This window comes from Pseudopodoces humilis, chromosome 2 (genome assembly GCF_049639895.1).
Source record: "Pseudopodoces humilis isolate 2021_Gansu_Grassland_sample_001 chromosome 2, ASM4963989v1, whole genome shotgun sequence".
Taxonomy (NCBI): domain Eukaryota; kingdom Metazoa; phylum Chordata; class Aves; order Passeriformes; family Paridae; genus Pseudopodoces; species Pseudopodoces humilis.
Window position 1 is genome coordinate 19,826,646 of NC_142201.1, and position 26,516 is coordinate 19,853,161.

Below are 26,516 nucleotides of genomic sequence, written 5' to 3' on the forward strand. Positions count from 1 at the left end.
TCACACTGAGTCAGGGATTTTCAGTTTTTTGCTCTGCCAGTGAGCAGATGCACAAGAAGGCAGTGGGAGCATGGCTGGGACAGCTGTCATGGTCTGGCCCATACAATGTCACACCCAGTGTATGAACTGGTGGGAGCTAGCTGGGAGGGGCTGTTTACTGCTCGGGGCTGGGCTGAGCATCAGTCAGCAGGCGGTGAGCAATTGTACTGCGCACCACTTGTCCTTTGGGGGTTTTATTTCTCTCTCGGTTTGTTATCTTCCTTCTAATCATTATTATCTTTATTGATAATTATAATTAGCATTATATTTTGCTAACTAATTACTTATTTCCATTATTAAACTCATCTCAGCACATGGTTTTACTTTTTTCTTATTTTTCTCCCATCCCGCTGGGGTGAGTAGGAGGTTGGAGCGAGTGGCTGTGTGGTATTTAGTGACCAGCTGAAGTTAAACCACAACAGCTATACATTAAATATCATTTTATTATAGAATCAATTTAACAGATAACATATTTAAACACATCATCAGGAAAAGCTTTCAAAAGTCCAGTTCTAATTCTCGGTCTGCAGTACTGCAACATGTACTTCATTGTGACATAAATACACCATCTAACCAAATACAACTACTCACTTCAGAAAGAGTTACGTCTACCCTAATCGGAGGTGAATGACTACACAAGGGACAACACTTGCCTACTGAAGCATCACAAACTATTAGCAATACATCAGCTGGACATCCACGGCTTTTCTGAGTCTACTGAATGCATATAAATCTTCATCTATGTGGCTACATATCTAATTACCTGTCTAATTCTCAGATGGAATTCTGAGTTGACTGTTCTCATCTCTCCATCTAATCTCTTTTTTTTTTTTTTTTTTTTTTTTTTAAATTATAGAATCATTGACTAGTTGAGGTTTGAAGAGACTTAAAGATTATCTTGTTCCAACCCTCCTGCCATGGGTAGGGACACCTCCCACTAGACCAGGTTGCTCAAAGCCCCATCCAACCTGGTCTTGAACACTGCCAGGGTTGCAGCATCAACAACTTGTCTCCCATCTCATTTTTCATGTGGAGAATGTTATGTTTAAGCAAAATACAATATACTCAAGAAGCTTAACTGTGTGTAAATATAAAAACTGAAAACCCAAGCCACAATTAGAGGATTTCCCATGTCTCATGGGAAAATTGTTAAGAGTATTATTATACTAAAATTATCTCTATTTAATACCCTTACATTATGCTATACAACAGTAACTAATACATACTGAGGCTGCTCTCATGTCAAATACCAGGGAAATGACTAGCTCATCTGGAATGAAGGCTTCTGCAAAATTCATGGAGTTTAAGGGTCACTGTAGAATACCAGATACTCCTACTGTAACACTGTGGATGAAAATCAGGGTTATTGAAGAAATTCTATTAATGCTTTCTGTCATAATTATCCTCATAGACTGGTTGGGTCATGTTTTCATTTGTTCTGTTTAGTAATCTTATAAACTGGATCACTGGTGGTTTCCATCAGTGACAGGATCACTTAAAGGCTATTCATCTTGCCACAATGCTACAGAGGCAGGAGGCAGCAGTGCAGGCAGCATTGCTAACACAGGCTGGAAGAGCTAATCACATCCCTTGGTAAGACCAGCTTTGGTTACCTTGCAAGACAATTTTTTGGCAAATACTAGCTCTCTACTGAAAAAGTGAAAAGTGAAGTGAAAGAGACATTTTATTGGCAAAAAGATATGATTATTCTAATTTTATTACCTATAAGTGTCAGTGAAGCTTAAAAGTTCCGTATATTTCCCTTGTGAATCGGTGAGAGCATCCACGTATCGATGACTGCAAAAATCATATGGTATCATATGGCCCTACCCATGTTTTACTCAACATGAGTTTCTTCAAATCTGACTTCATACAGAAGTAAATACTAATATGAACTTTGAAATAAACAGTAGGCAAGACAAAAATGTTCTTTTAAACTTCCGTTTGTACTATTAGTATTACATCCCATAATTATTCGTAGTAGGATAAGGTCTTCACTATTTACAAAGAAACTGAAAAATAATCCATCATCAGAGATCACAAAATACAGCTGAAAAAGTGTAGAAAAGCTGAACAGTGTAGAAAGTACTTTAATACTAAATATCTGGGGAGTTCCACTGGTACAGTTTATTACAAAAAAAATAGTAATAAAAAAAAAAAAGACAGGTGACCTAATTACAGCACCTAAGTATTTTCATTGGGAGAATATACTAAGTACCAACTGGACTGTTAATCTAGCAAAGAGTTTGCATAAAACAAATCAGCATCTGGAAGCTGACAAGAAATTCAAATGAGAAATAAAGCACATGCTTTCCATCACCCGTGACTAGCCATTTGTGCAACTATCCAAAGGGGAATGCGGAGATTCTCCATTTGTTGATGCCAAGATTTAGTGGAACTTCCCCAGAAGATGATTTTTTGTGAAAGCACAGATATCCTGCAGCGATACAAAAGTTACTCTGTTTCATATAGACAGACCAAGTCTGCAATATAGGGAAAGGGAGATTAGGTGCTATAGTCATCCTTTCCTGCTCATAAATGAAATATACTATGATCAAAGCCAATTGTCTGGTTTTGTAACTAAAGCACTGGGTGGTGACGAGCACTGTGCATGCTGAGCTACTGGTGTTAGCAAATACTCAGTGACATACATGTGCATATATACATACACAAAGTGAGAGAGGGAGTGTGCCTTCAGGCCACAAGGAATCACACAACTACTGCCATCCTACCAGAGACAGGTGGACTGAACTCTGCTGGAATAACTCTCTGACTTCTAATTTAGGAAGCTTATTCTGTCCTCCATGAGCTGAAAGGACTTAGTCACAGGAGACTGGTGGCAGGAGCTCTCTTCACGAGGGTGACTTGGGGCATCAGTCAGATGACTGAAGGCAGGCAGTAAAAATGATGCTCTCTGAATCTGTGCATGGAGCAATAAATACAGTGCTTTGTGTTATTAACTACTTGCCAGTCCCATCCCTGTGTAAGCTTTCTGGGCAGAAAAACCTTCATATTGAGGTATTTCAGTGGGTTAACCAAGCAGTTCCCCACCTCAGCTAAAATCCAGGAGCTGCTGTAGCTCACAGCTCTCTCCCTGCAACAGCAGCCTCACTCTGGGCACAGAAGTAGCATGGGCTTCTTGCAAAGGGACAAGGGAAGAAGAAAAGGAAATAAAAACAAGTTATAGCCTAAAGGTTACATTGGTGTCACAGTGTGCAAGCTTTAAAAATTTCACCCCTTTAGCAAAGGATGAGAAAGTCACTGGATGTGTTAATTTAGCTAGCATTGGTGCTGTTGCTAATCTACGTCTTGGGTGGCTGAGTGTCAAGAAACGTAACTATCTTTAAATATCAACCAAAAATAGAAGTTAAAAAAATTCTTTTCTTATTACTAATTGTAAATCTGGTACACAAGGTTTAGCCTTGGATTTGCACCAGTTTTGAAAACACAAAAGTAAACCTATGAAAACAAGTTCACTGATGTCCTTGTCTCTCAGCTCCTCCATTGGACACAATCTCCATGAAGCAAAAACATGGAAAACCCAGTCACCAGCTCCCACGTGGGCAGTTGATGAACAAAGTAAGTTATCAACCCCCCTGTGACTGTCCCAAGTGCCAGCTTAACTTCAAGAAAGCAGTGAGGCCTTTCCTGCCCTGGCCAGGGCAGAGGACAAGCCGCGTGTCAGGGACAAACTGCACAGCACCATCTGCACTGAGAAGTCAGTGAAGGGGTTCTCCTCAAAGGAGGGCTGAATTTGGGGCTGCCCTTAGTGGGCCACAGACCAAACAGTGCCATTTATCCTCTGCTTCATATGTAGATTTCCTTTTGCCGGCACCTGAGCGACTTCAGGGAACTGAAACTGGGGGCCAGATTTATAGGAGGCACTTGAAATTACCAGCTGGACAGGCAGCTGGGGTAAGGGCACCTAAAGAGTACAGCAGTTTTCCTCTTGCTTTAAACTTGGAATAATCAGTCACATCATTTTGGAAGATGTTTTAGCAAATTCTACTCAATTCCTGTAAATACATTTAGCTGCTTAAATATTTTTTTCCAATCTGATTTCTGTTTAAGTACTATTTCTGCATAGTTTCATATAAATAATTTTATTTCTTTTTACTGAACAATACAGATGAGGAGAAACCAAACCACTACCACTAGTATCCTGTTTCAGCATGCTTCTCTTAATTCTTTCATAATGAAAAAAACATTAATTGGGTAACTAATTTATTATCCCACTCCCTTCTGGCTTTTAAAGGCACAAGAAAGTTTAAATGCTAAATAGGCCATCTTCAAAAGACAATGAATTACAAAAGCAGAGATTGCATTTTATCTCTGGAAAAGAAATGCAGGATACCAAGTGCACAATATTTTGCTTTCTTTCAAATTGATAAACAGCTTCAATATTTTCAAACTACTCCTAGTGGAGTATACTACACTATACTATATAGAAGTATACTATGACTATATAGAAGATTCTAACAGGACATCATTGATTATGCCACCCTTCTGCAAAAAATAACCTAAAATGCATTTTCTAAAGCAATTCCTAAAAAGTGTACCAGTCAGTAAAGAGAACATTCCAACGTTTGCCAAACTCCTGCTGATGTGCTGGGGTTTTAGTTTCTTTATGGATTAACAGAATGTATAATCACAGCAGAATAACCACAGCTGTGGCTCCCCTGGGGTGTGACCAGCAATTAGTCTGTACAAGGATCCTGGATAACACTGCAGACACACAGAGCAGAAAGCAGGACCATCATTTTCAGCACAACACAACATAACATGCTCGGTTTCTCTGTCATGTTTCCAATGAGTACCTATGTGCTGGAACTGCAATCTCTCTTCAGAAAAACCCACACAATCTCTGAATATTAATGAATTTGCCCTAAGGTCCTATAGAGTAAACAAACACTAATTAATGTCTTGCTATGATAAAAAATTCCTTCTGTAGACACTTGTGCATCTAATATTGCCCCACAGCTGCTTCTTCTAAAGGAAGCTGTGAGAGATTTTTATTTTAAATATACCACAGATGAATGCCCAGATTTGATGAAGAAAACAAAGTCACGAGTCAGTTAAAAATCTGAACATCAACAATGAAATAAATCTTCATTATAGTACTAGTGCAAAAAGCTCCCCCATGGTAATATCTAAGCCAAAGCAACAAAAATACCCCCAGAAATAACCTACATCTTCCCACAGAAACTTAAAATACTTAAGCCTTGAAAGCTGTCCTCAGGTGCAACTCACAGAGCCTGAGCTGCCCCTTTGAAGCAAGTCTCTCAAGGGAAAACAAAACTGAAGGTGGAAACTCTTCTTATGTTTCATCTTAAGTAACTGTCAAAGCTAGTGGACATCATGAAATTAAGAATTTCAGGAGCACTGTCTCGTTAACTTGGCTATATTATGCTACTCATTTTACACAGATCCCTCCCAAGATAGATTAACTCTTAGCAGCCCAAGCAGTGACTCAATCCAACCAGTCTTAGAGCCAGACTGGAACTGACAGCATCAGTTCTCAAAATCATTTACCACTGTCAGCACTTTGCCTGCACAGACACTTTGACAGCTTTAGCTTTCTTTCTGCCTGAGCTGTGTACTTGAGTGTAGAAGATACTCTCTCTACCATGTGTAAAAGTTTCACAGGAAGTGCACAAGTTATCAACCATTATTTAACAGGCAAGAAATTTCAGTGATAATAATGGATTTATGAAAAACTTAGCTGTCAACAACCAAACCTGGCACCAGGCTGGAAGTGCTTACTACTGTAAGAGGATTTTTTGCAGTATGTGGATGGATTCATGAGTGCTGTGGCCTACATCACAGAAATTCTGATACTTCTTTTATCAGAGAAGTATGTTAGTATCAAGTAGCACATTTATTTTACAAACTCTAAAGAAAACCAAATGCCATTTTTCTAATTAACAAGTCCAGATTTCAAAAAAAACCAAACCTCCAAACTTCTCTCTTGACAGTAACTCATGAGATTTCTGCTCAACTTTTTAAACATGAAACAAAACTCACAGCACAGCTAGGACTGTTGTGATGAAACATAACGAAAGGAGCTTAATTATTAATTTTTTGATAGTGCAGGTAGGTGGGAAAGAATTATCCCTTTCAGAAGCATTAAATTGTAATACTCTCATTTTCCTATTTAGTTCTACCTCAGGCAAAAGCACAGAGGAAGAGACAGGGAAGAAGAAATGCAGCCTCCTCTGCACTGCCCTAGCAGTCACCATTACCGGATTTAAAAGTAAGTGCAAGCTTAAAAAGAAAACCACACAATTTTGATTAATTCATGTAATTTTTTCCCTGAGTAAATCTGTCACTCTAACCTAAGAAATGAACTTTCAAGTCTTTGGCCCCCAGTTGTAGAAATACTGCATTGCTTTCAGCACGCACACCTTGGAGGTGCTCAGTTGCAGAATGCTACAGTGAAAGGATGTACCGTTTCCCACATCTGAATGACCCAAAATCTGTAGTTTTCTCAAGGTGCATCAGTAATGTGAATTGCAGCCCACAGCAAAGACAGAGCCAGCACAATTAAACAAGGTTTAACACGTGTAGCCAATACCACCGGTTTCGTTTGGGGTTAGCTGTAGTTTCCAAGAGATTTTGAAGGTGGGATACCATGAGCACCATGGTAATACAATCTCCATGTTGGGGAGGAATCAATAAACACTGCAAGGTCAGGCCTCAGGAGAAATTACTACAATCAACTTTGGAGGATCAGAGAGGGCAGGCACTTTGGACATGTGGCATGGCATTAGAGGAGCAGCTTGTCCCTAAAAGACCTTTTCAAACTTTGTCTTGGGTGAAAGCTCAGCTACACATCACTGTAACAAGATGTACATATATGTGATAATTGATACATTTAAGTCACATTTTCCCCCTTACATTATAGCAATTGTATGAAATGCTCTAGGCTAGAAGCTGCTGAATCAGGAAATGGATCAGAAGCTAACTAAAATGCCTTTCTAGTTATTGATTCCTGCTCTCTGTTTCATGTCAGTTTCCTAGAATCCATCCAACACAAGCACGAAAGGGTAATGAGTTTCTGAACCCACACACTAATAGTGCACACTGCATCAAAGCTTTCAGTAATTGCCTGGATGCTGCTTCCCAGCAGTACTAAACAACTTAAATATAATTAGCTGGAAGCCCTATGGGCTTCATTTCCCCACTGGAACACCTCTTACACTAATCCATTTATCAGGCTGACAGATGACTGAATCACTGGCGCTATGGACCCATTCTACTAACAACATTTCTCAAACCCAGATTCTGGTTTGTGCTTTATTTGGTACATTTTTGCAAAGGAAAAACTGGTGTTAAGAGTGGGGAGAAAATCAGACATATAACTCATTTCTCTCTTCCCAGTACTGACCAATGTTATTTGTTTGATTAGACCACTAAGTATAAAATGCTGGAGCTATCAGGCAGATTGATGAAAATTAAAATTATGATGAGTGAAAATTAAATGTATGCAATATACAATGCCAAAAATAATAAGGAAACACAAAAACATTGAAAAGATTTTTGGAAGTTTTTCAGCCATTCTGAAGTTTCAAGAGAAATCTGCATAAGAGGACAATTTTCAGCGTATTCTCCTGAGGATGGCCTGACTACAGCTGTCAAGCTAAAATTTCTTCATTCTGCTTACTTCTTGTACAACTTTCTGAATAGGTGAGAAAAGTTTAAAATCTGAGTTATACTGAATAGACATGAACTGAACATCATGCTGCCACAAATCTATGCACTTTGTGCATTCTCAGCCTCATCAATATGCTAAAGACTTCTCTTAGAAGTACAAAAACAATTTATTTAATTTCTTAGGCAGAATTTTCTAATGTCGTAATGAAACCCATTTTATCCCCATGACTTTTATTTCCAGACAGATTTGAATAAATGGACCTCTGCAGAGGCTGAAATTATGGGAAGCCAAGGTCTTCCAAAACGTGCCACACAGTGGAAATTAAGTAACTGTAAAGATGCTAAATTCTCATCAGATTATTTTAAATTATGAAAAAAAACCACTCTAGGATGCTATATGCTTATGCTTCCTTTCTAAGAAGTTATGGGACAGGAAACAGAAAGTGACAAAACTAGTAATCACCAGTAAGAAAGAGGGTTTTAAAAGGGGTCCTTCTTCTAGATCCATTATAATGTAGTCAGTAATCCACATTCTGGCTTGAAATCACAGGATCCAGCTAGAGTAGTAACATTGTTTCATCTTTTTATTTCCTCTGGATGTTCTCATCATGGACACAGAAAATACTGATGTTCAAAAACAATAAAACAAGAAACTAGTACTTCTTGTACTCTACATGAGCTTAAAAGATATGCTTGTATAAAGCCAACAGCCAACATTCAGAAATTCACTCAAAAGCTGTACCACGTGGACATCAGTATGAATTCAAGGAGTGACTAGAAGGCATATACCTGGACTTTTAACAGTGAAATAGATAAGTAAAATAAATTCAGTGATGTAAACTGACTTAGCTGGTGAATCAAGCAGCAGCAGCAGCAGCAGCAGCAGGATGAGATACAGCCAGCAGTTCTTGGGAGCAGCACCAACCACCTCAGAAAAAGGCCAAAAAGAACAGCAGCTACTTGGACATTACTTGATTTTCAAAACTGCAACCACAGGTCTTTACACCACCCGGTAAAGTACTGAGCAGGTTATTAAACACTGAGCTGTTTGAGATTTCTTCATGTGAACTCCAGAGCAGAAATCTCAGTTTCACATGCACTCTCCACCCACTCATTCCCTGCGGCCTGAAACCGGAAAACTCATCCCAGAGACACTGACACTCACACATCAGCCAGTCAACTTGCCTGTCACTCAAAGACAGCCTCTTCCTTTCCAGTCTCATCTTTGTTTAGTGTATTTTCTACTCCCACAAAGGGCAGACAGTATCCTGAGCAAGGGTTGCCCCAAACCATATGAACCTCAACACTTGTCAGTCACACTTTCACATGAAATGCAGAATTTCACACTCCTGTTAACACATACTCCTTTGAAATGCAGTGGTATTGAGCAGAGCAAACATCAGATCTAATCAAAAGAACATTCTGCAGTAAAAAATGTCAAAAAATCTTCTCCTGCTTTTAGTTATCTTCAATAAAACAGATCATGGTCCTGAATTTCCTAACTAGGAAACAATCTTTGCCAGGCAAAGAACGAAACATTGCCTTCATTTGTGTGCTTTATGAAGAAACTTGCTATATTGTTAGTAAAGATGAATTTCTTGGGTACTAGCTCTTGAGACAATGTTTAAACTCTTGAGCTAAACAGTACCTCTTTAAAGTGCTGTCCAAATTATTATATATACAGACTCTTCCCTGTAAATCAGGGGCTAATGTACAGCAACTTTGTATTTAAACAGCTTCACTGAATTCTCAAGGTCTTTTAATAGAAGCAGCAAAGGAGAGTTTGAGGACAAGAGAGGAATCATCTAAGAATGAAGCAGCTGGAGCCACAGTCCACTAATATCCTTACTTCGTATGGTAAGAAGTGTACACTTGGAAGGACATGGCACATTAAGCAGTCAAATGCAAAAAATGAAGAGTGTTTTAGGATTGCAAATAAATGCCTGCTCTAAAAAGCATGACAGAAATGACCTAACACATTGATCTACAAAAAGAGCACCCTTTTAAATATGCATTTCAAAAATGATTTTTATATTCAGCAATTACTGTCTTCAGCATTAGAAAGATAATGAATTTTACTGAAAGACGACTTCTGTGCAATCTCCATTTTTGGACTCCTGACTAGACCAAAACAAAATAGCCATAACTAACCCTAAAGCTGGCCCTGCTTTGACCTGGGTGTTGGACCTTCTGAAGTCCTGAATTGTCATAGGATCCTATGGTAAGAATCTCTCCATACTAAAATTACATATACATGTTGTGGTATTTACATAGAAAATAGGGAGTTTAATGAAAAACACCAGGGCATAAACTTGCATATTGAATCCAGACAGATCCAAGGTCTTAAAGATACCAAATGTGAGGCATTCCTTCTGATCATATAAAGCTTATGCTGGTTAAGCAACTATAACAAAGCTAAAACTGATGATTAAAGGTAGAAAATGCTTTTGTTACACTTTAGATTCTCTTTCAACATTACCTTCTCCTTTTACCTAAATCATTGTAAAGATATAGGAGTAAAAACTATTTATATTAAATTGAATTACCATTTAATGGTATGTATGTGAATTTTAATCTACCCACAATTAAAATGCAGGACACATTAGTAGGTTATACTGTCTGGATATGAAAAATGAGAATACTGAGAATACTGGCTACATTCTATAGAAAAACACTAAATATAAAAAAGAGAGCAGGAGCATGAAAGCATCTGCAGTACACATCGCTGTAAAAAACCTGAGCATTTCAAAAGACATGGATGAAATAACCTGTCAGAGAACATCACACAGACTTAGTGTAAAGAGCACTGGTCTGAGGAACCCAGTCCTTGGACTTGATCAGTAACACAGGTCATTTCAACATATTCAAGCTTTTTAATAAAATATTTTAATAGTCAGCAGCAGAAGTGAAATTTCAGTGAAAAAACCCTTCAAAATTACCATCTGCATCTTATAGGAAATACCTTCAATATATTTTGGTTCTGTTGATTTGTTACTCTAATTAACCTGGTGGTGGATAGTAGCTGTCTCATCATTATATGCCGTTTAGGAGTAAATGAGTATCCACACTTCTACACTGAGACAAAATTCACCTCTTTTGATAGCATAAATGACAATTTTGACCAGTATATATATTAGAAAAGCTTGTTTATGTAAAAAGATTAGGATAAATTCCTTTAATTAATTCAATAAAGGATTATCTCTTAACATACCTGTATTGTGTGTTTTAATGCAATTCTGACAACATAAATAGTAGCATCTATCCATCTTTGGTTTATTTCAAGAAAGAAAATTCTGTTGTCTTCAAGAAATTTGTAAGGTCACAAATTTATAAGGATTCTTTAGACTAGTTCATTGAAGGGACACACAGAAAGCATACTCAGTATCTTAGCATTAGCAAATGGTTATCCAAGTTTTTGAATATCCAATATTCAGTCAATACTTCGTTCGCATATAGTAAAGTTCTTAAAGTATTTTCCAAAGCCATGATGAAAAAAAATCTGCATCAAATTTCAAAACTCTAATAATCAGATCACACAACAAAACAAAACAAATGCAAAACCACACCAAATTCTGAGAGTTCAACTAATTAGTTAGTTGAGGAGGTAGAAGGACTTCTGAAATGCAGAAAACTGCAAAGCTAAGTTGCTTTCCTTCTCCCTGAAGCTTCCTCAGCCTTGCTACTCCAGCATTAGGCTCCAAAGGCACTGATCCTGCTGCAAGCATCATTTCTTGAAAACTTTCAGGGACCTTACAAGGAGCTTGAAAGTGGAAAGGGGAAAAGGCTTTTATTACTTCCATCAATGTGAAGTATCCCACAGCATTTAATGCTTACCTGTGCATTAATTTTATTAAATAAATACATTTAGGTCTGTTCAATTAATAGGTGGTCTGTTTCTTGAAATGCTAACTAATAAATTAAGAACACCTGAAAGTCATACAGATCAGGACAATAATTCGAATTGCAATGCAGACTGTTCATATTTGTACATATACATGCATGCCCTAATAATACAGCACTACACCTCCATGTACATTTTATATCAATAAATTTTATGCAGACTGTATGTGATATTACTTTTAGTCAGCATTAAAAGGTGATTTTTCCCAGGGTCTCAGAAGTACAATTGCCATTGACTTCAAAACAAAAGGGAAGAGGCCTGCAGTTCTGGAAACCCATCAGCCTTTTCATCTTGCAAGCTAAACTCTCCTTCTGCAAACTGAAAAAACTATGAAGAATGAGAACAAGTATTTGCACAGGAAGATAGCTAGTTTTATTTGCTGTATTAAATGAAAAAGATCCTTTTTATATCATGACAGAACATGCCAGGGATGTTCATGCCACTTAACTTTGATTCAAATTTATGTATATGGATGCTGATGCCTAAAGCTGGGTATGAATATTCAGTCTTCATTATAATAAGTGGTTTCCTTGTGTTACACTAGCAGGAAAAGAAGGACCTGATAGCAAAAGACTCATTGAAGTAAAATAATAATTACAGCAATGATAGAAGCAACAAGAAAAAGATCATTAGAGACCTTTTGCATCTCAGTTTACAGATTTTGTTTACATTGAAGTGCTTTAGTGAGATGCAAAGGTGTTAAGTCATTTCTTGCTCTGGCCTTTGAAATTATTTAGGAAAATTCTGCAGCATAAGCCTAGAGGCTTAGAAGCTTGGCTTAGAAATTCTAGGAGATAGGTATTAAAAAGTTAATCTTCATCAGGGTACATCTAGCTATATTCTGCATTCTATTCACTACAGTGTGCAATTTCAGTCCATCATTATGCTTCTTCACTAGAGTAGCATTATTCCCTTGTTCCTCGTGATCACTTTTCCCTTACATTCCTGCTGAACATGGCCGTCCCTCAGTGTCTGTGGAATATCTGCTCATGTCCAAATGACTCTTATTAAAGAGTTCAGAGAGTTAGTGTTAAAAAGTGTTCAAGCTAAGCTAGATTACAGTGCATGAATCAGGTTAGAGTGACTACACGATCAACCAAATCTCATGGGAGCAACACTGAACAGTTCTTAACAGTGGGGGACAGGAGCCTATTCAGCCAGTTCAGCTGCTGTCAGAATAAAATGCGGGAGACAAAGAAATGCTTTCGCTCTTAGCCTTTCTTCCTTTCTTTGCTTTTCCCAGCATCTAGGATCCTAAAATTTTTACTCCTGGATTCAGGCTACCAAGTTTCCTCAAAACAATTTTTCTCCATGTTCAGGCCTGTAAGACACATCCACATGGTAGCTAAAAAAACCCACCCAAACTAAACGTGCCCCATTACCCTCCCGCCGACACCACCTCAGTAAACCAGCAATGACTTTAAACACAGTCATCTTGGCGTCCTCAGTTCACCTTCTTATTGCACCTCCAGTTGCTGCAGCACAGATGGGATGCAACATCTCCCACTGTTTGGGGACTGCCCCTAAAGGTGAGCCATATGTTTTGCAATACCTAGAAACAGCAGGATAAGATAAGGAAATCCCTGCAGCCTTAAGGCAGAGTTGCTTTGATTTCACTGCTTTGTGCCCTACCCCCTCCCCACCCCCTCTTTTTTTTTTTTTTTTGCCAGAGCTTTTGTAATTTAATTTATCTGGGTTAAGCCTACAGAAAAAAAAATATAATCCATGCAAATATTGTGTGTGCATGTGTGTATGTATGTGTGTCATGCCTCAGAAATCTCCTGTGTTATCTGTCTGTGTAACATTTTACCTTTCACTAGACAAATATATTTTTAAACAGTGTGGAATCAAAACAACATTCTCAGCATTCAAGACATTCTGTCATCACTGCCCATTTGTTGCCCTCTAGGTTTCTCTCAGCTGGCAAATTTCCCATTTAAGGAATTATCAGATTCATCTGCTTAGACAAGGCTGCAAAATAGAATGAAAAGCTGGATTATTCTAAAGAACTCATATTTTTCTTTCAGGGCAGAAATACCAGTGCATGCAAGCTGAACATTAACAGCAAATGGAACCAATCTCTCAGACTTCACAGTTCTACTACCCCCAGTACTCTGTGAAATCTAATTTAGATTAAGATGCTACAGTATTTATTTTACTTTTATCCTTTACTTCTTTAAATATGTTTACTGCCACTTATTATGCTAACCTGTTCTGGAGCCTTAAATATTGTGCTCATATACGATGTTTATTTTTAAACTGTAGTTCTTCTAGTAAGCATCTAGTGCATCCTGCTGCTTCTATGTGATTTGTCATAAAGATCTACCAATTGCCTTGCTACCATTTTCCCTTACAGCATATTTTTTGCAGGGTGAAAGTGTAAAAAAAATAAGGGGGGGAGAAATAGAAAAATCAATAAACTGACAGCAAGATGGCTCAGGATTTACTTGAGTGATGGAGTAGCTCTCATGACAGGAGCTGCGCTGCGAAACCATGCTTGTGTTTCTGGGCCGGCTGGCTGCAGCACCAGGATTTCTGGAGGGATATGCCATGGTTCTTAGTGCTGTAACATACTAAAACTCCACACAACCCCTTTGCACTGACATGTGAAATACTACTCTTTGCCCCCTAGGTAGCAATAAAACTGTGGTACAATCTGGGGAAATGTCTCAACACCAACCTTGCTTAGTAAGCAGGTTGGTTTTGTTTTCCTAACACAGATGAGTGAACTAACAAGAACTCCATCAAATTCCGGGAAGGGTTTCATGTGCCGAGTGCATACACAGGTGTAGGTGCACCAAATTAAGCAGAAGATGAATATTAGAGAAATCCTAAGTGATTCTAAAGTAATTAACATACCTGCAAACTCATTACTGAGCCAGAACTGCTTTATGGAGTCTACTGCCATCCAGTATTGATGCTACACCACTATCTTATGATGTCCGCCCAAGTAAAAGTCTATTTTTAGGTGTTATATTATTTTAGCACAGTGATTAATCAATTTCTTTTTAGAGCATCCTCTGAGAGCTTAAAAATTCATGATTCACATTATTAGTATTCTGTACAGCTTTCCATATTCTTTGAGTGGTATGATTAAATTTAACTGTGGTTGCTAATGGTCACAATATGAAATACGAAAGTCACCATTCCACACACACCCAAAGGGTGTCCTTAAAACATGCTGTGAATCCCGAACAAAGAGGGCTGCAAGTGACAAATCCTTTCTCTTAATTCTCACAGGCTATACACTGTTTGTGCAAAAGGCAGACAGGTTGGACTTGTAATACTGCAAATGGAACAAATATACATATCCATTATATCTGTCACATTTTGAGGCTGGAAATTAGTCCATAAACTCAGCTGAGTTCAGATCCTACTGACTCACATTTTACAAGGTAAGAACTCATCCAAGCTTTGATGTGATGATATAAAGAATACCCAAAAGCATGATGAACTTGGAAAAATGTTGCAGTTCATCACTAAATTGAAAAGATTATATACTAGGCTTGAAGAATCTTGATACTGCCTTATTTATTTAGAACACATGTTCTAGTAGTCCAGGCTTGGTCATCAAAAAGTAGTGAGAACTACACTTTGGCATTTGGGCATAAAGCATTAAAAATTTATCAAGGAAATCAAAGTGATTGTCTAACAAGATTGAATCCATTATCCATAGAAATTGCCAGACACACACAGACCTATAAATACATTTTGCGTTCACTGAATGTAGCAAAATATAATAGCACAGTCTGATTAAAAGCCAAGAGATAAATACTGAACCATCCAAAATGACAATTCTTTCTTAAACCTGACATCATGCACCAAATAATTGTGAGATACACTGTTGATACAAGCAGAGCAATATATCCCAGTATCTATCATTAAATAAGACTATTATGAGGTTCTAGCAATACACACCATGGCTGATATCTGCGTAATTTTCTGTTTTGTGCGCTGCAATGTATACTCTGTATTGCAATGAATACTCTGGAAGAACAAAAGTTCTTAATTACCCAAAAGTTAAATGATCTGCTGGTGTTGTTGTCCTTTATTATTTCTGTGAGCTGCTGAGCTGTTCAGAACTATGTAACTCTTTGTTCCAAAGGAGGCACTGGTGTGACTTTTCAGAAACACCACATTAAAAATAAACCATCATAAAAATAGCACTGTATTGACTCTGTGACCCCAAAAATGTACTCTAGACTGTCACTACCATTAAAGGCAATGAATCTGTTCTAATTAATGGGTGATCAGCTTTTTGGTACAGGAATTCCTCCATCAACGCATTTCCCTACCTTCCTATGAAAAGGGTGCTTAAATGTTATCACCAGATGACAATGCAGACCCACCACAGGGCTAGTGAAAGGGCACTTTTTTATGAGTCTGCTGACAGATGCAAACATTCTAACAAATTCTGTAAAGAAGAAGCATGCCATTAATTTCAATATTTATTACTTTTCATGAAAGATAAGTGACTCAATATTGGGACAGGCTTTACAAGGCCAATATTTCAACTCTCTCCAGTGCTTTTTTGCTTTGTGATGTGTCTGCCTATTATGAGACTAAGTTATTCTAAAGAACAAATTAAGCAGCAAGACATGACAAGCAGTGCATTTGTATGCAATTTGCTTACCACCTGAGGCATGCCAACAGCTCAAGGCCAAAGGCTGAGCAACCCCAGCCATTCAATAAGTGCCATAATAATCAAACTGAATGCACAGCACTGGGGGACTTATTTCCAGTACAGTATGGAATTTATACACAGGACCAAGTGTGTCTCTGCACTTAGTGACTGTTATTAAAGAAATTATACCACTGAGAAACTTATTCTAACTGTTGTTCTGAAAATACTATTCAATACAAATGAAATGTAGAGGTTTATATATCTTGTTCTACAACCAGACAGTGCTTGTGAAATGTTGAAATTACACCCTGGACTGTGGGTCCAGTATCAGTTCAAAAATATCCAGGCAGACCATATTTATCCATTTTTCCATGTACAAATATTAAAGGACTCGACAGCACAGGGCAGGGCAGAAAATCAGCCACTCTAGAGATTTAGCAGTCTGCGCTATCCTGATCATGTACCAATTAATTAAGGTCTAGCTGCAGAAGCAACAAAGAATTAATTTAAGATAATTTATTTTTTCTAACATCACTACCTCATCTCATTCTGAAGAGACTGTGCACAGACACAGGCTGTGCTAATTTATTTTGCTGCTCCAGCTTTAATGAGTAAAACAATGACATTATTTAGGTTCCTGATCCATTTGCCAGTCACAGTAAAGTTCATCTCTTAAATAAACACTGAGGCAAGCTGGCTTTAATTTGTACTCGCATACCAACAATTGATTTTTCCCATAAACTCACTCTCTTTTCCCTCTGCCTTGTGACCACAGTCTGATCTGATTTAACCCTGGTGCAGAGAGCTGCCTTCCATCTACATTCCTAAAACCACCAAAGAATTAACACAACTGAGAAAAAAAGATGTGAAGATCTACTAATGAGGTGGAAAGACTGGGCAATAAACTGTTTTACAAGAAAGCACAGCACTTGTTTCATTCTGACATCTTCATTCTACTACAATGAATCTTAATCTGTAAGGAGGAACTATTTTTAAAGATCAAGGTATTAATAATACTAGTAATTTCAAAACCCGAGAACAAGCTCCTCTTTTTCTGTCTTTACCCTACTTCCCCCAAAAGGGGAAAAAAATCTATCCATAACTGAAAACTGAATATGAACATAAATAAATCCCAAACCTTTTAAACATCAGCACACTGGTGTTTTTTGTGTTCATTAGCAACAAATAGAATCACATCCAAGCTCTTGTATGGTAAAGACAGAAGCGCCTGCTTTGGGCCAGGCCGCCATTTGTCCCAATTCTGAACTACAAAATGTTACTGAAAATCCAAACAAGGCTATTGTTACTTTCTGAGTTAAGAAATCACACCCTATTAAGATGTTTCCTACAGTTCAGTCCAGACAAAATACAACTCACAATCTCATATTAGAAGATGTGTTATTTATATTCTAATTTATGCATCTTATGAAGCATTTAAAGATTATGTATTTCTCACAAAACACAATTCTGCATAACATACACAATATTTAAAATTATTTTAAATACACAATGATAGTTAAACAGACTTACTACATGAAGTCAAACATCCACTTTGGCCAGTATCTCTTCTTTAATCATGACAAAAGTAGTTATTAATGAAGAATGCATGAATGAAGCATAGACACAGTGGTATTCCCCCAGCCTCAACATCCCACAGCTCTGGGACCTCCTCATGGTTCCAGTACTGAAATATACCAACACATCTTTTATAGGAACACTAAAGAATAATGTTGCAAATTTGTGGCAGGCTTCACTGGCACGTGATGGCACAAAATACCTGTGATTTTAGGGGTCTCAGCTCTATTTATTGAATACAACAGTGTCCTTAATTTTTCTATTGTTCTAAGCTTGAAAAAGATTCCATCAACTCCTTTTGAACCCAGCCCAAATCCAAAACCATACAAACATGTATATATTTCCACAATAAATTTGCACATTGAAATTATTAATGCGAACTGGGGATTTTCACAACAAACGTGAAATACTCATGTACATGCAGAGGTGATAGACCTATAAACAAAAATCTAGGAAAATGCTCTTCCTTTTTGAATACCTGACTTTAGGAATATTGTGCCTCTGGTAAAATAGTGGTTTTTTCATGTGAATACAATCACTTGGCATTGTACCTAAGAACATACCCAAAGAACAGAGCTTTCTGGAGGACAAGCCAAACATTCACACATTCTCCAAATATTCAGTCTTTAGATTCCTATGTTTTTCCTTCAAGCCAGGAGGAGAGAATTGCTGTGTTATTACTGAACAATTCTTATATTTTGGAGATGAATTACCAATGACTTATGTTACAGCTGCTGCTGCACTGTCTTCCACTTTATTGGAGCTGAATAATTAAACACCCTTTAGTCCTTGTGACAGTCCTAGACTCAGCATGGCTGTTAATCAATATCACATAAAAGGGAATTAGGCTAAGGCAACTGTTGTACAAGGCAGGATGGATAAGACAAGATGGAGAGAGATCTTCTCTTTCACACAGAAGACTAATCTTCTGTATTTTCAAGTCTTGAGAATATACAATACACATACAGATAGGGGGGAATGCAAATTAATCTCAGAGATTAGTTATACCATAATGGCAATCAACACTCACTTCTTCCATTCTTTCCTCAACTCCCTTCTTCACATGTTTTTGGGATTGAAAAAAACCTCTCAGCACCAACATATTTGAAGTACTCAGTTTATAGGGAGAATTTAACTGCATGGAACCAGTTCTGAGAGTTCCACCGTATGACTGCAGATGGAAAAAATAAACAAAAGGCATTTAATAAACACTATTTCAATTCTGCTCAGTCCAAAATACTTAGGAAGACTTATGTTTCCAACGTAAGTTTAAGGAATTTTTCTCTAATCTCTAAAAACTGTCCTAAAGTTTTGTATTTTTTCATTATGCAATGAACCAATAGGTTGTTAAGATCAACCTTAGGCTGAGAGTAACCAACAAAAGATTCACATGAAGGGGTGCAAATTTTCCCCATGCTGCTGCTTGATGCTCATCTGTTCCCAGAGAAAGGGCGACACAGTTCCCAAGTCTCTTCAGCAACGCTTCCTTTCTGATGAAATATGCCAGTATTGAATTTAGAAATACCTCAAACTTCCTACCAGGCCGGGAAATGAACTCAGAAGTCAAGCAGATCAATTTCAGGTTGTTAAATTAATTAATTAATAGTGATGATGACACTATCAAGCCACTGACATAGAGGTGGAAGACTTCATGTACTTTTTACATTCCTCTGCTACGGGTGGCCTCTTACATTTCGTGTTTAAAAGAGCTGGTATCTATAAAACACACTAATTCAACTTTAACCCATGCACATTGTAAAAAACTGAGTAAATGAGGAATAGTCAGCAATTCAAATGGAAAAAGCTTACAAAGTAACTGATTATTCTTGATAGGATACTTTCTGAAGAGATTCAATTTTGCAAAAAGCAAGAACAGTATTTTCCCTCCAATCCTACTGGTAACATGAAAAGAAAGTGCATGTTTTAGGTCTAATTTATTACTTCAATTTTTTTCTGTCTCACCAAGCTTTGCTTCAAGCTTTAGAGAAGTGTGGTGAAGTTACCATCTCCCTCAAAACCATCCAGAAACATATTCCACATAGTCCTCATTCATGAATCACGGAAAGAATCAACCTCCAACCCACCTGGGCTTTTTCAGCTTCTCCAGTGCCTTTCCTGGCAGTGCTTCCCCTCCAGGCAGGCTGGCAGCCTCTGGTTGGCAGGGGAAGCGATGCTGGAGCACCAGAGCCCCACGGCTGAGCCAGCTGTGGAAGGCAGCAGCAGGAGGGACAGGGCACCCCTGGGCAGAAGGGATGGCCACAGCTTCAGCTGAATGCCCAGCGTCACCCACCCCTTCCCAAGGGTGCAAACGGTGCCTTGCTGCTCTTATCTTCCCCTCCCAGAGCTCGCCCACTTCAATTCAGCCAACACCCTGCATGTTTTGTGGAGCTTGGCCAAAATATCCTGGAGCTGCACAGCCATTTACAACACTGGTATTTTTATTATTCTTTTCAGTGTTTCTTAGTACACACTGATTACTCTGTAATGAAATAGAATCTTTACACCAGGTCAGTACTGCAACTTGCTTACCATAAGCTGTGTCATGTACATACCTAAGGAAGAACGTGTGCTAACCTACATTTACTATTCTTACATCATTTAGTGGGAAAATAATTAGTGACCCCTTCTTACATACAGGGACATATTTTTTTTAAAATGGAAATTAAACTTCAATTAAAATGGGAAAAAAAAAGAAAAATCTGTGTTTTAAACAAAATAGGATCTTTTCAAGCAGTGTTTTACCAGTTAATAAAGGTTTATGTAAAACATGCATGACCCTGTAAACAGTTCTACATTTTATTCCAATTCAATACATACAAAAGAAATTATCTATAATTAGAGAAAACTGAGTATTTCTGGTCTCTATGCCCTCCAAGATTTCAAAACCTCAGAAAAGAAACCTTTCAAAAGATCTCAGCCCCTCTTTCTTGGTTTTCTAATGAAATTACTAATTGGTAGAAAGTAGGGGTTTTCCTGACTAGTAATCTCCCAAGTAACTACTAATCTCTCATCTTTAAGCTATTCACTAAATTGATAAGCAGAAATGAAGAAAACCTGCTGGAAGGGTTACATTTACCAGATGGGGGCTTACTACCTCGGCTACATCCAGGTACACCATCTTCTCAAAAGTGAGCTGATGACTTTCTCTAAAACTCCAGCAGCAAATACCAAGTACTACTTTCACTAGATCAATGCAAATAATAATTAATTAGTTAGTAGGTCAGAATTTATCGGTCATGATTTTGCATTTCATATTAAATTTTAAAGAAAAATCTGTTTGGTTTCTATCAAACATTCAAATATTTTCTTTCTAAGCTGTTCATACTGAGTTGTGATTCAGCAGCATCTCCTCCTGATGCAGCAACTGCACGGAGTGGAAGCCCTCTGTCAAGCAGTACTGCTAGACTTGCAGAACGCTGATTAAAAAGCATGTCCTAAAAAACTGAGAGGTAAGCACAACCATAAAGAAAGCACCCAGAGAAATCCAACCAAAAAAGAAAGATACAGAAATAAATGTATAGCTCAGTTCCTGAAATAGTTTGTATTACCAAACTAATCTATCCCTCTGTAGGGTCAGAGCCAAGTGTCCTTCTATTTGTAATTTAAACCGAAGCCAAAAACAAATATATACTGAAGTAATATTTAAAGTGCACAAGTATATATGTAATTGATTTTCTATGAATACTTTCAGAGATGTCCAAATCCAAAGTAATTTTTGGAAACTATGTTTAACAGAAATACCAATGCTTGCTTAAATTTAATTTAAATTTTTAAAGTGTAAGAATACACTTTATTTAACACAACTGACCATAATGTATAACAATTTACCTCAGTGTACAAAGAGCTTCCATCAAAACAGACTGCCACAGAAACCAGTCTGTTAAAGAGAAATCTTCAGTGCTCCAAACAAGTTCTCCTCTGACGTGTTCCTCTTTTCTGTATTACAGAGGCTCTCTCTGGGATAGAAAACTGCATGAGATGAACCTTCCTTTAATTAGGGTAGATTGCTACGCCACAAATCAACAAACATAATACCAGTGTGACCACTACAGTTGTTTTTTTCTTTAAGGTCTATTTGTTTGCCTCCAGATTCCACTAGAACTCAGCTGCCTTAATCCCCCATATGCTACTTACCCTCTCATTTCACTGTGTGTAAATTCTTCACACTAAAAGGCAGTCTACATCTATGGAATTTTTTTAAAATTATGTCCCCAACTTACCAGCTGTCAAAATCTACTTGACATTTACAATAGTGTCTGCAGAGGAACCTGTCTTTATTCCATTTTTTTCCACTATGAACTGTCCTTGCTCTTATTTTATAAGTTCACTTTCTTTGTATACTCATCCTATAAAGGTTATCCTTTTTTGTATAATACTATATTATGGCTGAATATGAAATCAGAAATAGAGAAACAGTACATTCTTTATGATGAGGATGAATTGCATAATCTGTACTGAACATTTTCATTTTGACAGGCAGAAGCCATATTCTTCCCTTGCTGTTCAGTCATTCAATCTCCACTTTGGACTTTAGGAAAAAAATCTAAGTTTTTGGTGAGTATCTGCTATATACCTCTGCTATAAAGTAAAAGCTGTATCAAGAAACCAACAACTAGCTTAAATCCCAAAGGTTTTTCATGCTTTGCATTTAAGCTTGGATGGTAACTTGGCTCTTTTCCTTAACTACAGCCTCAACAATGAGCAGTCTCAAGAGATGAAAATAATTTCTTAATCTGAAAATCATATGGAAAAAATCAACTGCCATTAAAAAAGTTATAAATGTCTGGACAAACTTTTCCCAGATTTTCCTTCTTCACTTAGTTAATGAACATATGGTTATTTATAATGTGAGTTACACTTGTAGTATTTCAAAAATTAGTTATACACATGCCTGGAGCTACTCAGCTCCTCCCTACTGACCTCTCTTAATACTCTTCAAGCATTGTTTCCTTTGGCACGTCTTTAACAGTGAACCCACGTTCTTATTTATGTGTTTTCTCTCTGCTTTAAAAAATTTACCTTAGTTTTCTTCCCTTAGCAAGTACCTTACCACAAGTTATTTTAATTTCAGAAAAATGACAACATCAGATATCAATTATGACAAGCAAAAGCCTTGGACAGAAGGCATAGCTGATTAAAAATACATATAAAATGAATGCAAGCTCAGCTATATTTTAAACCAAGTATTTGAGGGACAGTAAGGAGTAATTATTTAGATTAGTGAAATGCAGCAGAAGGTACATAGTTGGGTTAATGTCTTTTTGACAGGTACGACATAGACATGTATCCAAGGGCAGCTCCTCTGCCCTTGCACTTCTGGGGCACGATACACCTGATGGGTAGGACTGCCCCACAAGGAGAGTGCTCATGTGCTGGGAGCACCTAAGTCTGCATCAGGGGTGGCTCCAAAGTAGACAGACACCTCTGTTACCTGACATCTATGTAACATCTATGTAAAAAGTTAGGTGAGATGATCCCAACCAAAAAAAACGATGTTCTAGACTGCAAATACATGCTTCTATGTTTTTGTCTCATGTATGTATGTTGTTGGTTTTTTTTTCAAAGAAAAGGAGTTAGGCAACATTGCCCTGAAAATCCAAATTCATCTTCCATGTTTATACAGTTTACCTACAGGGTTTAATCAAACTTCTAATATAAATGCACTTATTTGTTCAAAATTTCTTCCTGTTCAACAGATTTAATTCCATCCAGTGTACCACTTAATAAATGACAAAACGACAGGCTTTTCTTTTACAATCTACAGAAACGGCAGATGTAAAATGTCTATCGGAAGACAGAAGGGTTTTTCACTCAACATGTAGCATATCCTCAAGTCCTCTAGTATACTGTTTTTTCTACTTTTGAATTCAATTCTGCAATAATGAAACCAAAAGAAACGACTGACTGAAATATGAATGGTGCGTATAGCCATGGCTTCAACTGGAAAAGAAGCTGCTCATTTTTACACTACTTCTTACCGTATATGGAATTACTTTTTGTTTTGGATGTTTCTATTCACTGATAATTGCATTTTACACCTCATTTGGGGAATCCATGGAGCTCTGTCCTTGACTCTCTTATTCTCCTTGCAAAAGGGAATCTCATTCAAAAGTGATTTTAATTATCACTTATGAAAAGATACTCTGTGCTCCAGACTTGCCTCTTCTATACTGAAGACCAGAATCCTTATCCATTTCTAATGTGATTATTCCCCAGAATTATTCTGAACACTTTCTCCCTTTGCAGCCCTTCTTGCTACACTTATATTCTTAAGTACTGTCAGCATCACAGTCACCTTCTTTGTCACAAAGACTTGAAACCTTTGAAAACATGTAACTTAACCTATACATCTGGAAAAATATCCAAATTTATGTAGGCAACTTTTTTTTTTTTTTCGATAGAATCATAGAATAGCTTGGTTTGAAGGGGATCTTCAAGATCATCTTGTTCCAAACCCCCTGCCACAGGCAGGGACACGTCCCACTAGACCAGGCTGCTCAAGGCCTTATCCAATCTGGCCTTCCACACTTTCAGGCACAGGGCATCCATAGCTTTTCTGGACCACCTGTTCCAGTGTCTATTTTATTTATTAATTGATTATTCATTTTTAAAGTCCTTTATAGCCCTTCTCAACCTTCTTCATCTGATTTCCATTTCAGTGCCCTTGTTTACTTACTACATTTCCAAATGGTAATCTCCACATTCTTTTCATGCTTTCTTTTCTACTGGGAAAATGTTTCCTATAAAAACCCATCAAGCTACTTCCCGTTCTTCAGAACTTCTAAAAATGTTTTCTATGAAAAATGTTGCTTTGGTAAGAGAACCAAAACATGATATTCTAATGAGAAAAAATCACTTTGCAAATTCAAACAGACCTTAGAGATGCTTTATTCCTTCAGGTATGCCTTCAAAAATGCATGGAAAGAATAGCCATGGTAAGGGACTCCAGTCACTTGTCACTGGATCTGTTCAGCCCACCAGTGTTATTCCAGATTCACATCTTGCAAATTCATTCAGGATTTGAAAGTCAAACAGACTTACTCTGTTGTGTCTAACCAAAGTAATTGCGATTTTCCACGTAAAATTTTTTGTCACCAGGCCTATTTTAATTCCATCAACACTACAGAGGCAGCCAGGATATGGTTTGGCTCTATCTTGGAATTTAATTAATGATCTTGTTGGTGTCTGATTCAGAAAACAATTTAGTTTACAATTCCATAAGCACTTATGCATGAATAAAAAAGCAGCAGACAGGAGCTCTGCATTAAAATATAAAGGAAGTGGGGATATGATCCACAGAATAAGATTTGAACAAATTAATCTAGAGTACAGGCTTTCAGTTTCGTAAAATAAAATTTTCAGTCTTTAACTTTTTGTACTCCATGCTCACCTGAAAACAACATGATTCCTTGCTTGTTCATGTTCCTACTGTGCCTGGTTTTACTGTATGTTGTTTAAAAAGCAAAACCTGCAACTATATCAAAGTTTTATGTCACCATGAATCTCTTTGAAAGCTTGGTCTCTCAAACACCTTCACAACTCCCTGAGCTGCTGAAATCAAATTACAGTACTCTTGGTTATTTCACATTTACACAAACTCACTACCACCAAAGAAGGAATTCCAAGGTGTGGCTGCTCTTCAAACAGTAAGTTTTTCTGACAGACGTTTTATGTTTTTATGTGCTTTCCTAAGAAAAGCTGCAGTCTTGAAAACTAGCACAGGCAGCTACAAGCCTTGGGTAGAATTTCTACAAACCCATGTGTGACTTTGTGAGAAAGCTTTTGATCATGGCCATTGGAAAAGATAATAGCCTTTCTGTCCTCTGCTGTTCCTCAAAATTAAGATCAGCTAACCAATCCTCTTCCAAAAAACAAAATAAAAAGCTACAAACAAACAAACAAAGGACAGGGAATGAGGTTCCTATCGGTTTTATTTAGGTCAGCTTTTGCAATGCTTTTAGGTCACAAGGCAAACATCAAAACAAGCTTTTAACTTTGCTTCTGTAAGCTCTTTTGACTTACTCTCAACTTTACTGCTTATTTAAAAGAACCTGGAGAGAAAGCTAAGATCAAGATTAGAATGACACCTCAGATAATACACTTAAAAATGAAATATCTCCAAAATCACAATGGATTAAGAGGACTTTCCTAATGAAGTTACTTAGTCTTCTCTTTCCTCACAGAAGTTAGGAGTTTTTCCCCCCCGTCCATCCCTTTCTCCAAATTCAGACAGAAAGGATTAAACTACAAAGGTGCGCTGTTTCTTCTACTCTTTCCTCACCATGCATATTGGTTTATTTGTAAGGTAAGAAGTGTATAACTCAACTGCCTTCTGTCTTCCTAAAATACAGTGGTCAAGATGGAGAAATAAATCCATTGAGAAGACTGACAATAAATTGAATAATTAAGAAATGTTCTGAACACTATTAAATACAAAAGCATATGACAAGATCATTATATTGTCATAACTGTAACCCAGACACTTGGTCTGCTACAGGTTATGAGAAGGCCTGTGCATGGGCAGGAGCTGTTGGATCAGGGGGAATTTTAGTTTTACTGGGGGTCAGTTAGGGAGATGACACAATGAGGAGAAGCATTGGGACACACACACACTCCCTCTCCTCCTGGGATGTTTGGGGTTTTAAACATCACTCAGAACTTACACGTATGAAGACGCAATAATTAAATGCAGAAAATTCTGCTTTAATTGAAATGAGCCCCTTC

The 26,516-nt window shown here is 37.5% G+C and overlaps 1 protein-coding gene across 3 annotated transcripts in view; it reads right to left on the reverse strand.

The window, feature by feature from the left end:
- TBL1X (transducin beta like 1 X-linked) overlaps positions 1 to 26,516 on the reverse strand; it is a 192,724-nt gene that overhangs the window by 89,249 nt on the left and 76,959 nt on the right. The gene's annotated exons all lie outside the window — the stretch shown is intronic.